The 12,663-nt window shown below is 40.7% G+C and overlaps 1 long non-coding RNA gene across 1 annotated transcript in view; it reads right to left on the bottom strand.

Annotated features, from left to right (window-relative positions):
• Nucleotides 1-12,663, bottom strand: part of LOC134728586 (uncharacterized) — a 194,391-nt gene that overhangs the window by 65,602 nt on the left and 116,126 nt on the right. The window contains exon 3 of the long non-coding RNA XR_010109169.1: nt 2,311-2,394. This is a non-coding gene — a long non-coding RNA (uncharacterized LOC134728586). The remainder of the gene's footprint in view (nt 1-2,310; nt 2,395-12,663) is intronic.

Below are 12,663 nucleotides of genomic sequence, written 5' to 3'. Positions count from 1 at the left end.
CTAAATATTAAATTGTCAGTTCTTCCTAGTTTAATTTAAAAGTTCAAGAAAATCTCAATAAAAATAACAATAAGCATTTTTATGGTATCAGACAAGTTAAAACTACAACTTAGCCAGGCGTGTTGGCTCACACATGTAATCCCAGCATTTTGGGAGGCCAAGGCAGGTGGATCACCTGAGGTCAGGAGTTCAGGACCAGCCTGGCCAACATAGTAAAACCTCGTCTCTACTAAAAATACAAAAATTAGCCAGACATGGGCCGGGCGTGGTGGCTCATGCCTGTAATCCCAGCACTTTGGGAGGCCAAGGCAGGTGGATCACAAGGTTCAGAGATCGAGACCATCCTGGCTAAATTGGTGAAACCCCATCTCTATTAAAAATACAAAAAAAAAAAAATTAGCTGGGCGTGGTGGCAGGTGCCTGTAGTCCCAGCTACTCGGGAGGCTGAGGCAGGAGAATGGCGTGAACCCAGGAGGCAGAGCTTGCAGTAAGCCGAGATTGCACCATTGCACTCCAGCCTGAGTGACAGAGTGAGACTCCATCTCAAAAAAAAAAAAAAAAAAAATTAGCCAGGCATGGTGGCATACACCTGTAGTCCCAGCTACTCAGAAGGCTGAGGCATGAGAATCTCTTGAACCCGGGAGACAGAGGTTGCAGTAAGCCGAGATCATGCCACTGCACTCCAGCCTGGGTGAGAGAGCAAGACTCCTTCTCAAAAAAAAAAAAAAAAAAAAAAAAGCTACAACTTATATGGAAAAACAAATACAAAAAATTAGCCAGAAGAATGCAAAAAACAAAAAGCAAAAGAGAGCAAATAAATAATAATAAGAGAGCAGATGCTATAACATACTATGAAGTCTCTATAACAAAAATAGTGTGGTTCTGGCACATGAATATACAAATAAACCAATTGAATACGATAGAAAGCTCAGAACAGACTTGAGGGCATTTGGAAATTCAGATCTGATAAAGCTGACACCTCAAATCATTAAGGCAAAGATGGGCTTTTTAATAGTTATCCTGGGAGAACTAAGTAACCATTAGAAAAAGATAAAATTAGATTCATATCTCACATGACATACAAGAATAAACTCCAAATGGATTAGGAAACTAGACATAAAATATTAAAGCCAGTTGAAACTTAAGCCCCCACAAAAACCTGCACAAATGTTTACAGCAGCTTTATTCATAATTGCCAAAACTTGAAAGCAACCAAGAAGCCCTTCAGTAGATGAACGGGTATATACACTTTGGTACATCCAGACAATAGAATATTATTCAGAACTAAAAGGAAAGCAGCTATCATGCCACAAAAAGATGTGGAAGCAACTTAAATGCATATTACTAAGTAAAAAGCCAATCTGGGCTGGGTGCGGTGGTTCACGTCTGTAATCCCAGCACTTTGGGAGGCCGAGGCGGGTGGATCGCTTGAGGTCAGGAGTTCAAGACCAGCCTGGCCAACATGGTGAAACCCTGTCTCTACTAAAAATACAAAAAAATTACCTGGGCATGGTAACAGGCACCTGTAATCCCAGCTACTACAGAGTCTGAGGCAGGAGAATCGCTTGAACCCAAGAGGCAGAGGTTGCAGTGAGCCAAGATCATGCCATTGCACTTCAGCCTGGGTGACAGAGCGAGAGTCCATCTCAAAAAAGAAAAAAAAAGAAAAAAAAAGAAAAGAAAAAAGAAAAGAACGAAAGAGAGAGAGAGAAAGCAAGAAAAAAGCAGCAGCCAATCTCAAAAGCCTATATACCATATGACTCCAACCATATGACATTCTGGAAAAGGCAAAACTATGGAGACAGTAAAAAAAAAAATAGATTAGTCACTAATTTTTTTTAAAAAGTATACACACACACACACACACACACACACACACACAGGAGTATCCTGATCATCTTCACTACCTCTCTACTCTGGTTGAATACCTCTCCTGTATACTGCCTGGCAATATGCTTCCTTTACTCTTCTTAGATGGTATTATAATTGTTTACTTCTCTGTGAAAACAGGCATCACACCAGTCATGTTCACCATTTTAGCCCTAGCTCCAGCAGAATGTAAGAATATGGTAGGTACTCAAAAATTATCTGTTGAATGAACACAGTAATATGTGAACAAAATAAATCTATCCTCACTCCAGCTGATGACTGTATAGCAACAATTCCTCAAACCATTCTTTTCTGGAAGGGTCTGATTTAAGTCTATGTTGGAAAAACATAGCCAAGTTCCAATTAGAAAAGTTTTCCTGAAGGTCAGACTGACCCCAGAGTGAGCAGCTAATTTTCTAGTGGCCTGTGGGTCAATCGTACCTTTTATTACTTTTCCAAACATACGAAGGAAGCATTAAACAGCTTGGCTGAGTTTCATCTGTGAAAATGGTCCAGCTCTGGCCCCTGGAATAAAGTATAACAGAGCCCCAGTTTAACATTCAGATCACTACTGCTATTTTCTTTCTTTACCTTTAAGAGTTTCTGAATCCCATCCACCCTGACCAGGAACCATTACACTATATATAACTATAGTTGGAATGTTCTTTTTTGTTTTTGTTTTTGTTTTCACTTTATTTATTCCTTTGAAACAAGTCACTTAATACAGCATTTAGATATTTAAAGTTATATACCTCATAAATAAAATCAATGCATCTTGATGACAATGGCAAAATCACCTAAGAGTTGTAGAAAATGAAGTTAGACATCTTCCAGGTAGTAGCAGTGCATTACTTCAAACAATGCTGGCAAATAGGCAAAACATTTTTAAAACAAGTAAACACTGTCCATCTTCATTAAGAAAAAATATTTTCTTATGCTGTTTTCCCATCCCTACTTTTTCAAGTCATATTCTAAAGCTCTAATTTGACAGTTTTTACTTATGGTTTTCTTTCTGCGTCAGGAACCTCTGTCTGTACTGCATTAATACAGAAGCTATAGGAATATTGTTGTTCTCTAACCCTTTTCACAAGCTATTCATATTCATTCTGTATTTAGGCTGAATTCAAATTTTTTTCAAGGAAAAATACTACTCTGTTAAGTACATATTTCCTGTAAACAGCTGGAGTCCTGAATGGCACCAGTGTGACTGAAAACTGACAAAAATTAGGTCCACTGGTCCTTTAAGTAACTTATGGGCTAATAACATAGGCTATACCAGTTTATAAAGTAGACTCATGTAATCATATTAGAAATTCTGAGCCTAAGATTATCCTTTCTGTTTACCTACAACTTAATCAAATTATATCTTCACTATTCCTAAACTCCTGTATGTTGGTTAGTACTTTTAAAAATATAAGTATAAAAGGACATCATGGCAAAATGCTTATAATTCATGGTTTCATACTTTAATGATAAGCTTTTTCACCTATGGCCATGCTACATTCTATGACAAGAAATGGGGAAGAAGGGTTGAGTTGACACAAAGGCATTGCTTTAAAAATGTTTGGAAAAGCATAATTCATGACTAGGAATGCATCTATTTGACAATCTCTTCTTTATCAGTGGTACTTTGTCCTCTTGGCCCTTTTCTCCCTTCACTCTACCATGAGGGGGTTACCAACCTCCTTTAAATGTATATGAATCAAGACCTAAATCAGCACCCTACAATTCAACATCAATAATAATTTTAAGTCAAATATTCAAAGCACTGTAAGCAAAATGCTAGATAATTTTGAGAAAAATAAACACTCTCCCACAACCAGGGATATTTAATATTCTTTTTATGTTGAATGAAATGTGCTGAAATACTGTAACATAAGAAAACAGCTTTAGTTAATAAACTAGCTTATTAAAATCAAGTGTTTCACTTTGGACTTAAAATGATGCCACTTGTATATGACACTTTTAAGGCCTCTGACTCAAAAATCAGCTTCCTTATAAGTCTGCTTGGAAACAAGTTTTAAGGATTGAATCTTTTAGAAATTATCAGGAACGTTCTTTTGAGTTCTCAGCAGGCATCTCTCCTGGAGAGGAATCCATTTGAGACAATTTTAAAGCAGCCTCCAACTCAGGTAGAGGTCCGAAATTTACACATGTATCCAGGATAGGTGACTGACACTCATGGATGATCCCTGGGTCAGTCTCTGACCTCCAGCCCAACTTATCTTCCTAAAAGTCCCTGTGCATTTTCTTCTGTCCCTTCCTTCTGTGAGGAGTGTCCCTGTAATCAGCTGTCCTGAGGTACCTAGGACCCACAGCTCACATATTTTTAGCATGCTAGGCTAATAAATATGTGTGTTTGAATATTAATTATCTTTTCATATTTTCCTTTGAGCAAAGCAGTACTCTATAATACACTCAAGTGAAATCAGATAAAGGCTTAGTTCGTGGCCAGGCACAGTGGCTCATGCCTGTAATCCCAGCACTTTGGGAGGCCAAGGCAGGTGGATCGCTTGAGGTCAGGAGTTCAAGAGCAGTCTGGCCAACATGGCAAAATCCCATCTCTACTGAAAATACAAAAATTAGCCAGGCATGGTGGCTCATGCCTGTAAGTCTGGCTACTCGGGAGGCTGAGACAGGAGAATCACTTGAACCTGGGAGGTGGAGGCTCCAAGATCATGCCACTGCACTCCAGCCTGGGCAACAGAGTGAGACTCTCTTTAAAAAAAAAAAAAAAAAAAAAACAGATAAATGCTTAGTTCACCTTTCGGCCCCTCTTTTTTCAATATGGCACATTAACATCACAGATGACTTTTCTTGCTTCCCTATTATTCTTGAGGGCCCTTATCTTACAAGGAGACTGTCAGACAGCTCTGGTTAAGGGGGACCAATGAGGCCAAGGTTCCAAATACAAGTCTCAGATGGATCAAACAGCTTCTCTCTACCCCATGGGCACAAACTGCATCTGAACTATTTTTACTCACAATGCTTCTGACACCAAATATGGGGGCGGGGGGGGGGCGGTGGGTTCTCACACCAACCAGTTCTCCAACTCTCCAGATACCAAATGAGTGTCCCACAATTCACTTCAATTCTGACAATAACTACCCAGAGGTAGTATCAGACTCTACAGGCTTAAGGGTTCAGTACCACAAAACTACCCCCACTTCCAGACACAAGTCACGAGTTCAGGGGTTCATACAACCCCCTCTTCAGGTTCCATAATTTGCTAGAATGCCTCAAAGAACTCAGGAAAACACTTTAGTTGCTCTTACCAGTTTATTATAAAGGATACAGCTCAGAAACAATCAAAGGCATAGGGCAAGGTATGGGGAAAAGGGTGCAGAGCTTCTATACCCTCTCTGGGAGTGCCACGCTCCCAGCACTTCGATGTGTTCACTAAACTGGAAGCTCTTAGAACCCCATCATTTAGGGGGTTTTATGGAGATTTCATCACATAGGCATGACTGAGGAAATCATTGGCCATTGGTGACTAACTCAATCTCCAGTCCGTCTCCCTTCCCCAGAAGTAGTGGGGGAACTTCCTTTTTTGAACATACGATAACTGTTTTTACTTGTTTTTTGTTTATATTACGTCTCATTTCCTTAATTTTTTTAATTTTTTCTTTGAATGGCTTTAGGAGTACAACTGGTTTTGGCTGCACAGATCAATTGTAGAGTGGTGAAGTCTGGGCTTTTAGTGTACACATCACCCCAATAGTGTATATTGTACCCAAATGGTGATTTTTCATTCCTCACTTCCCCTATCCTTCCTCTTTCTGAATCTCCAATATCCATTATACCACTCTGTATGCCTAAAAGACACTTTTCATTTTTATATTTTTTGAGATGGAGTCTCGCTCTGTCACCACGCTGGAGTACAGTGGTGCAATCTTAGCCCACTGCAACCTCTGCCTCCTGAGTTCAAGTGATTCTCCTGCCTCCAAGTGATTCTCCCGCCTTAGCCTCCCCAGTAGCTGGGATTACAGGCGTCCACCATCAAACCTGGCTAATTTTTGTATTTTTAGTAGAGACGGAATTTCACCATGTTGGCCAGGATGGTCTCGATCTCTTGACCTCGTGATCCGCCCGCCTCCGCCTCCCAAGGTGCTGGGATTACAGGTGTGAGCCGCCGCGCCTGGCCGATACTCTTAGGACTACAGATATTCTAAAGGTTTTAGAAGCTGTGTGCAAGCAACCCCAAAATTTTTAAATTATTTTACAGCACCCTAACTTCTACCCAATTTTGCTAATTGATCAAACAATTATATTAGCAATAAGCTCTTCCATTATATGTCCTGCTATTTGTAGCCCTCTGATATTGCCATTCTTATTTATTTTATTTACATATTTATTTATCTTATGACAGGGTCTCACTCTGTTACCCAGGCTGGAGTGCAGTGGCACGATCTCAGCTCACTGCAACCTCTGCCTCCCAGGTTCAAGCGATTCTCTTGCCTTAGCCTCCCGAGTAGCAGGGATTACAGGTACACACCACCACAACTGGCTAATTTTTGTATTTTTAGTAGAAACAGGGTTTCGCCATGTTGGCCAGGCTGGTCTCCAACTCCTGACTTCAGGTGATCCACCTGCCTTAGCCTCCCAAAAGGCTGGGATTACATTCCTTTGCTTCTTAATCCAATCCATCACTCATGAAATTTCCAAGAATCTGGAGGTCCTTTCCAAGAACCAGGGACAAAGACCAGCCAAATCTCCCATTCCTACTCATATTTTAACCATTCTGAAACAACGAAATCATACTTTTAAATATTTTAATAACAATGAAATCATAATTTTAAAAATTTTAATAACTTGAGAATCTGCTGGGAGGTGAAGCCAAGATGGCCGAATAGGAACAGCTCCAGTCTACACCTCCCAGCGTGAGCGACACAGAAGACGGGTGATTTCTGCATTTCCAACTGAGGTACTGGGTTCATCTCACTGGGGAGTGCCGGAAAGTGGGTGCAGGACAGTGGGTGCAGTGCACCATGCATGAGCCGAAGCAGGGTGAGGCATCACCTCACCTGGGAAGCACAAGGGGTCAGGGAATTCCCTTTCCTAGTCAAAGAAAGGGGTGACAGACATCACCTGGAAAATCGGGTCACTCCCACCCTAATACTGCGCTTTTCCAAAGGGCTTAACAAACGGCACACCAGGAGATTATATCCCACACATGGCTCACAGGTTCCTATGCCCATGGAGCCTCACTCATTGCTAGCACAGCAGGCTGATATAAAACTGCAAGGCGGTAATGAGGCTGGGGGAGGGGCGCCTGCCATTACCCAGGCTTGAGTAGGTAAACAAAGTGGCCAGGAAGCTTGAACTGGGTGGAGCCCACCACAGCTCAAGGAGGCCTGCCTGCCTCTGTAGGATCCACCTCTGGGGGCAGGGAACAGACAAACAAAAGGCAGCAGTAACCTCTGCAGACTTAAATGTCCCTGTCTGACAGATTTGAAGAGAGTAGTGGTTCTCCTAGCACACAGCATGAGATCTGAGAACGGACAGACTGCCTCCTCAAGTGGGTCCCTGACCCCCGAGTAGCCTAACTGGGAGGCACCCCCCAGTAGGGGCAGACTGACACCTCACACGGCCGGGTACTCCTCTGAGACAAAACTTCCAGAGCAACGATCAGGCAGCAGCATTTGAGGTTCACCAATATCCACTGTTCTGCAGCCACAGCTGCTCAAACCCAGGCAAACAGGGTCTGGAGTGGACCTCCAGCAAAATCCAACACACCTGCAGCTGAAGGTCCTGACTGTTAGAATGAAAACTAACAAACAGAAAGGACATCCACACCAAAAACCCATCTGTACGTCACCATCATCAAAGACCAAAGGTAGATAAAACCACAAAGATGGGGAAAAAACAGAGCAGAAAAACTGGAAACTCTAAAAATCAGACTGCCTCTCCTCCTCCAAAGGAACGCAGCTCCTCACCAGCAATGCAACAAAGCTGGATGGAGAATGACTTTGATGAGTTGAGAGAAGAAGACTTCAGGAGAGCAAACTACTCCGAGCTAAAGGAGGAAGTTCGAACCAATGGCAAAGAAGTTAAAAACCTTGAAAAAAAATTAGACGAATGGCTGACTAGAATAACCAATGCAGAGAAGTCCTTAAAGGACCTGATGGAGCTGAAAACCATGGCACAAGAACTACGTGACCAATGCACAAGCCTCAGTAGCCGATGCGATCAACTGGTAGAAAGGGTATCAGTGATGGAAGATGAAATGAATGAAATGAAGTGACAAGAGAAGATTATAGGAAAAATAATAAAAAGAAACGAACAAAGCCTCCAAGAAATATGGGACTATGTGGAAAGACCAAATCGATGTCTAACTGGTGTACATGAAAGTGACAGGGAGAATGGAACCAAGTTGGAAAACACTCTGCAGGATATTATCCAGGAGAACTTCCCCAATCTAGCAAGGCAGGCCAACATTCAAATTCAGGAAATACAGAGAACGCCACCAAGATACTCCTCGAGAAGAGCAACTCCAAGACACATAATTGTCGGATTCACCAAAGTTGAAATGAAGGAAAAAATGTTAAGGGCAGCCAGAGAGAAAGGTCGGGTTACCCTCAAAGGGAAGCCCATCAGACTAACAGCGGATCTCTCCACAGAAACTCTACAAGCCAGAAGAGAGTGGGGGCCAATATTCAACATTCTTAAAGAAAAGAATTTTCAACCCAGAATTTCATATCCAGCCAAACTAAGCTTCATAAGTGAAGGAGAAATAAAATCCTTTACAGACAAGCAAATGCTGAGAGATTTTGTCACCACAAGGCCTGCCCTAAAAGAGCTCCTGAAGGAAGCACTAAATATGGAAAGGAACAACTGGTACCAGCCATTGCAAAAACATACCAAATTGTAAAGACTGTCGAGGCTAGGAAGAAACTGCATCAACTAACGAGCAAAATAACCAGCTAACATCATAATGACAGGATAAGATTCACACATAACAATATTAACCTTAAATGTAAATGGGCTAAATGCTCCAATTAAAAGACACAGACTGGCAAATTGGATAAAGAGTCAAGACCCATCAGTGTGCTCTATTCAGGAGACCCATCTCACATGCAGAGACACACATAGGCTCAAAATAAAGGGAGGGTGGAAGATCTACCAAGCAAATGCAAAACAAAAAAAGGCAGGGATTGCAATCCTAGTCTCTGATAAAACATATTTTAAACCGACAAAGATCAGAAGAGACAAAGGAGGCCATTACATAATGGTAAAAGGATCAATTCAACAAGAAGAGCTAACTATCCTAAATATATATGCACCCAATATGGGAGCACCCAGATTCATAGAGCAAGTCCTTAGTGACCTACAAAGAGACTTAGACTCCCACACAATAATAATGGGAGACTTTAACACCCCACTGTCAACATTAGACAGATCAACGAGACAGAAAGTTAACAAGGATATCCAGGAAGTGAACTCAGCTCTGCACCAAGTGGACCTAATAGACATCTACAGAACTCTCCTCCCCAAATCAACAGAATATACATTCTTTTCAGCACCACACCACACCTTTTCCAAAACTGACCACATAGCTGGAAGTAAAGCACTCCTCAGCAAATGTAAAAGAACAGAAATTATAACAAACTGTCTCTCAGACCACAGTGCAATCAAACTAGAACTCAGGATTAAGAAACTCACTCAAAACCACTCAACTACATGGACACTGAACAACCTGCTCCTGAATGACTACTGGGTACATAAAAAAATAAAGGCAGAAATAAAGATGTTCTTTGAAACCAACGAGAACAAAGACACAACATACCAGAATCTCTGGGACACATTCAAAGCAGTGTCTAGAGGGAAATTTACAGCACTAAATGCCCACAAGAGAAAGCAGGAAAGATCTAAAATTGACACCCTAACATCACAATTAAAAGAACTACAGAATCAAGAGCAAACACATTCAAAAGCTAGCAGAAGGCAAGAAATAACTAAGATCAGAGCAGAACTGAAGGAGATAGAGACACAAAAAGCCCTTCAAAAAATCTATGAATCCAGGAGCTGGTTTTTTGAATGGATCAACAAAATTGATAGACTGCTAGCAAGACTAATAAAGAAGAACAGAGAGAAGAATCAAATAGACACAATAAAAAATGATAAAGGGGATATCACCACTGATCGCACAGAAATACAAACTATCATCAGAGAATACTATAAACACCTCTACGCAAATAAACTAGAAAATCTAGAAGAAATGGATAAATTCCTTGACACAAACACCCTCCCAAGACTAAACCAGGAAGAAGTTGAATCTCTGAATAGACCAATAACAGGCTCCGAAATTGAGGCAATAATTAATAGTTTACCAACCAAAAAAAGTCCAGGACCAGATGGATTCACAGCCGAATTCTACCTGAAGTACAAGGAGGAGCTGGTACCATTCCTTCTGAAACTATTCCAATCAATAGAAAAAGAGGGAATCCTCCCTAACTCATTTTATGAAGCCAGCATCATCCTGATACCAAAGCCTGGCAGAGACACAACAAAAAAAGAGAATTTTAGGCCAATATCCTTGATGAACATTGATGCAAAAATCCTCAGTAAAATACTGGCAAACCAAATCCAGCAGCACATCAAAAAGCTTATCCACCATGATCAAGTGGGCTTCATCCCTGGGATGCAAGGCTGGTTCAACATATGAAAGTCAACAAACATAATCCAGCATATAAACAGAACCAAAGACAAAAACCACACGATTATCTCAATAGATGCAGAAAAGGCCTTTGACAAAATTCAACAACGCTTCATGCTAAAAACTCTCAATAAATTAGGTATTGATGGGACATATCTCAAAATAATAAGAGCTATCTATGACAAACCCACAACCAATATCATACTGAATGGGCAAAAACTGGAAGCATTCCCTTTGAAAACTGGCACAAGACAGGGATGCCCTCTCTCACCACTCCTATTCAACATAGTGTTGGAAATTCTGGCCAGGGCAATGAGGCAGGAGAAGGAAATAAAGGGCATTCAATTAGGAAAAGAGGAAGTCAAATTGTCCCTGTTTGTAGATGACATGATTGTACATTTAGAAAACCCCATTGTCTCAGCCCAAAATCTCCTTAAGCTGATAAGCAACTTCAGCAAAGTCTCAGGATACAAAATCAATGTTCAAAAATCACAAGCATTCTTATACACCAATAACAGACAAACACAGAGCCAAATCATGAGTGAACTCCCATTCACAATTGCTTCAAAGAGAATAAAATACCTAGGAATACAACTTATAAGGGATGTGAAGGACCTCTTCAAGGAGAACTACAAACCACTACTCAATGAAATAAAAGAGGATACAAACAAATGGAACAACATTCCATGCTCATGGGTAGGAAGAATCAATATCATGAAAATGGCCATACTGCCCAAGGTAATTTATTGATTCAATGCCATCTCCATCAAGCTACCAATGACTTTCTTCACAGAATTGGAAAAAACTTCTTTAAAGTTCATATGGGACCAAAAAAGATCCCACATTGCCAAGTCAATACTAAGCCAAAAGAACAAAGCTGGAGGCATCACGCTACCTGACTTCAAACTATACTACAAGGCTACAGTAACCAAAACAGCATGGTACTGGTACCAAAAGAAAGATATAGACCAATGGAACACAACAGAGCCCTCAGAAATAATGCTGCATATCTACAACTATCTGATCTTTGACAAACCTGACAAAAACAAGAAATGAGGAAAGGATTCCCTACTTCATAAATGGTGCTGGGAAAACTGGCTAGCCATATGTAGAAAGCTGAAACTGGATCCCTTCCTTACACCTTATACAAAAATTAATTCAAGATGGATTAAAGACTTACATGTTAGACCTAAAACCATAAAAACCCTAGAAGAAAACCTAGGCAATACCATTCAGGACGTAGGCATGGGCAAGGACTTCATGTCTAAAACACCAAAAGCAATGGGAACAAAAGCCAAAATTGACAAAGGGGATCTAATTAAACTAAAGCTTCTGCACAGCAAAAGAAACTACCATCAGAGTGAATAGGCAACCTACAGAATGGGAGAAAATTTTTGCAACCTACTCATCTGACAAAGGGCTAATATCCAGAATCTACAATGAACTCTAACAAATTTACAAGAAAAAAAAAAACAACCACATCAAAAAGTGGGCAAAGGACATGAACAGACACTTCTCAAAAGAAGACATTTATGCAGCCAAAAAAACACATGAAAAAATGCTCATCATCACTGGCCATCAGAGAAATGCAAATCAAAACCACAATGAGATACCATCTCACACCAGTGAGAATGGTGATTATTAAAAAGTTAGGAAACAACAGGTGCTGGAGAGGATGTGGAGAAATAGGAACACTTTTACACTGTTGGTGGGACTGTAAACTAGTTCAACCATTGTGGAAGTCAGTGTGGCGATTCCTCAGGGATCTAGAACTAGAAATACCATTTGACCCAGCCATCCCATTACTGGGTATATACCCAAAGGATTATAAATCATGCTGCTATAAAGACACATGCACATGTATGTTTATTGCGGCACTATTCACAATAGCAAAGACTTGGAACCAACCCAAATGTCCAGCAATGATAGACTGGATTAAGAAAATGTGGCACATATACACCATGGAATACATGTATACCATGAATATGCAGCCATAAAAAATGATGAGTTCATGTCCTTTGTAGGGACATGGATGAAGCTGGAAACCATCATTCTCAGCAAACTATCACAAGGACAAAAAACTAAACACCGCATGTTCTCACTCATAGGTGGGAATTGAACAATGAGAACACATGAAC

The sequence above is a fragment of the Pan paniscus genome, chromosome 11, assembly GCF_029289425.2.
Source record: "Pan paniscus chromosome 11, NHGRI_mPanPan1-v2.0_pri, whole genome shotgun sequence".
NCBI classification, from domain to species: Eukaryota; Metazoa; Chordata; class Mammalia; order Primates; family Hominidae; genus Pan; species Pan paniscus.
This window is presented reverse-complemented; position numbering and strand designations above follow the sequence as displayed.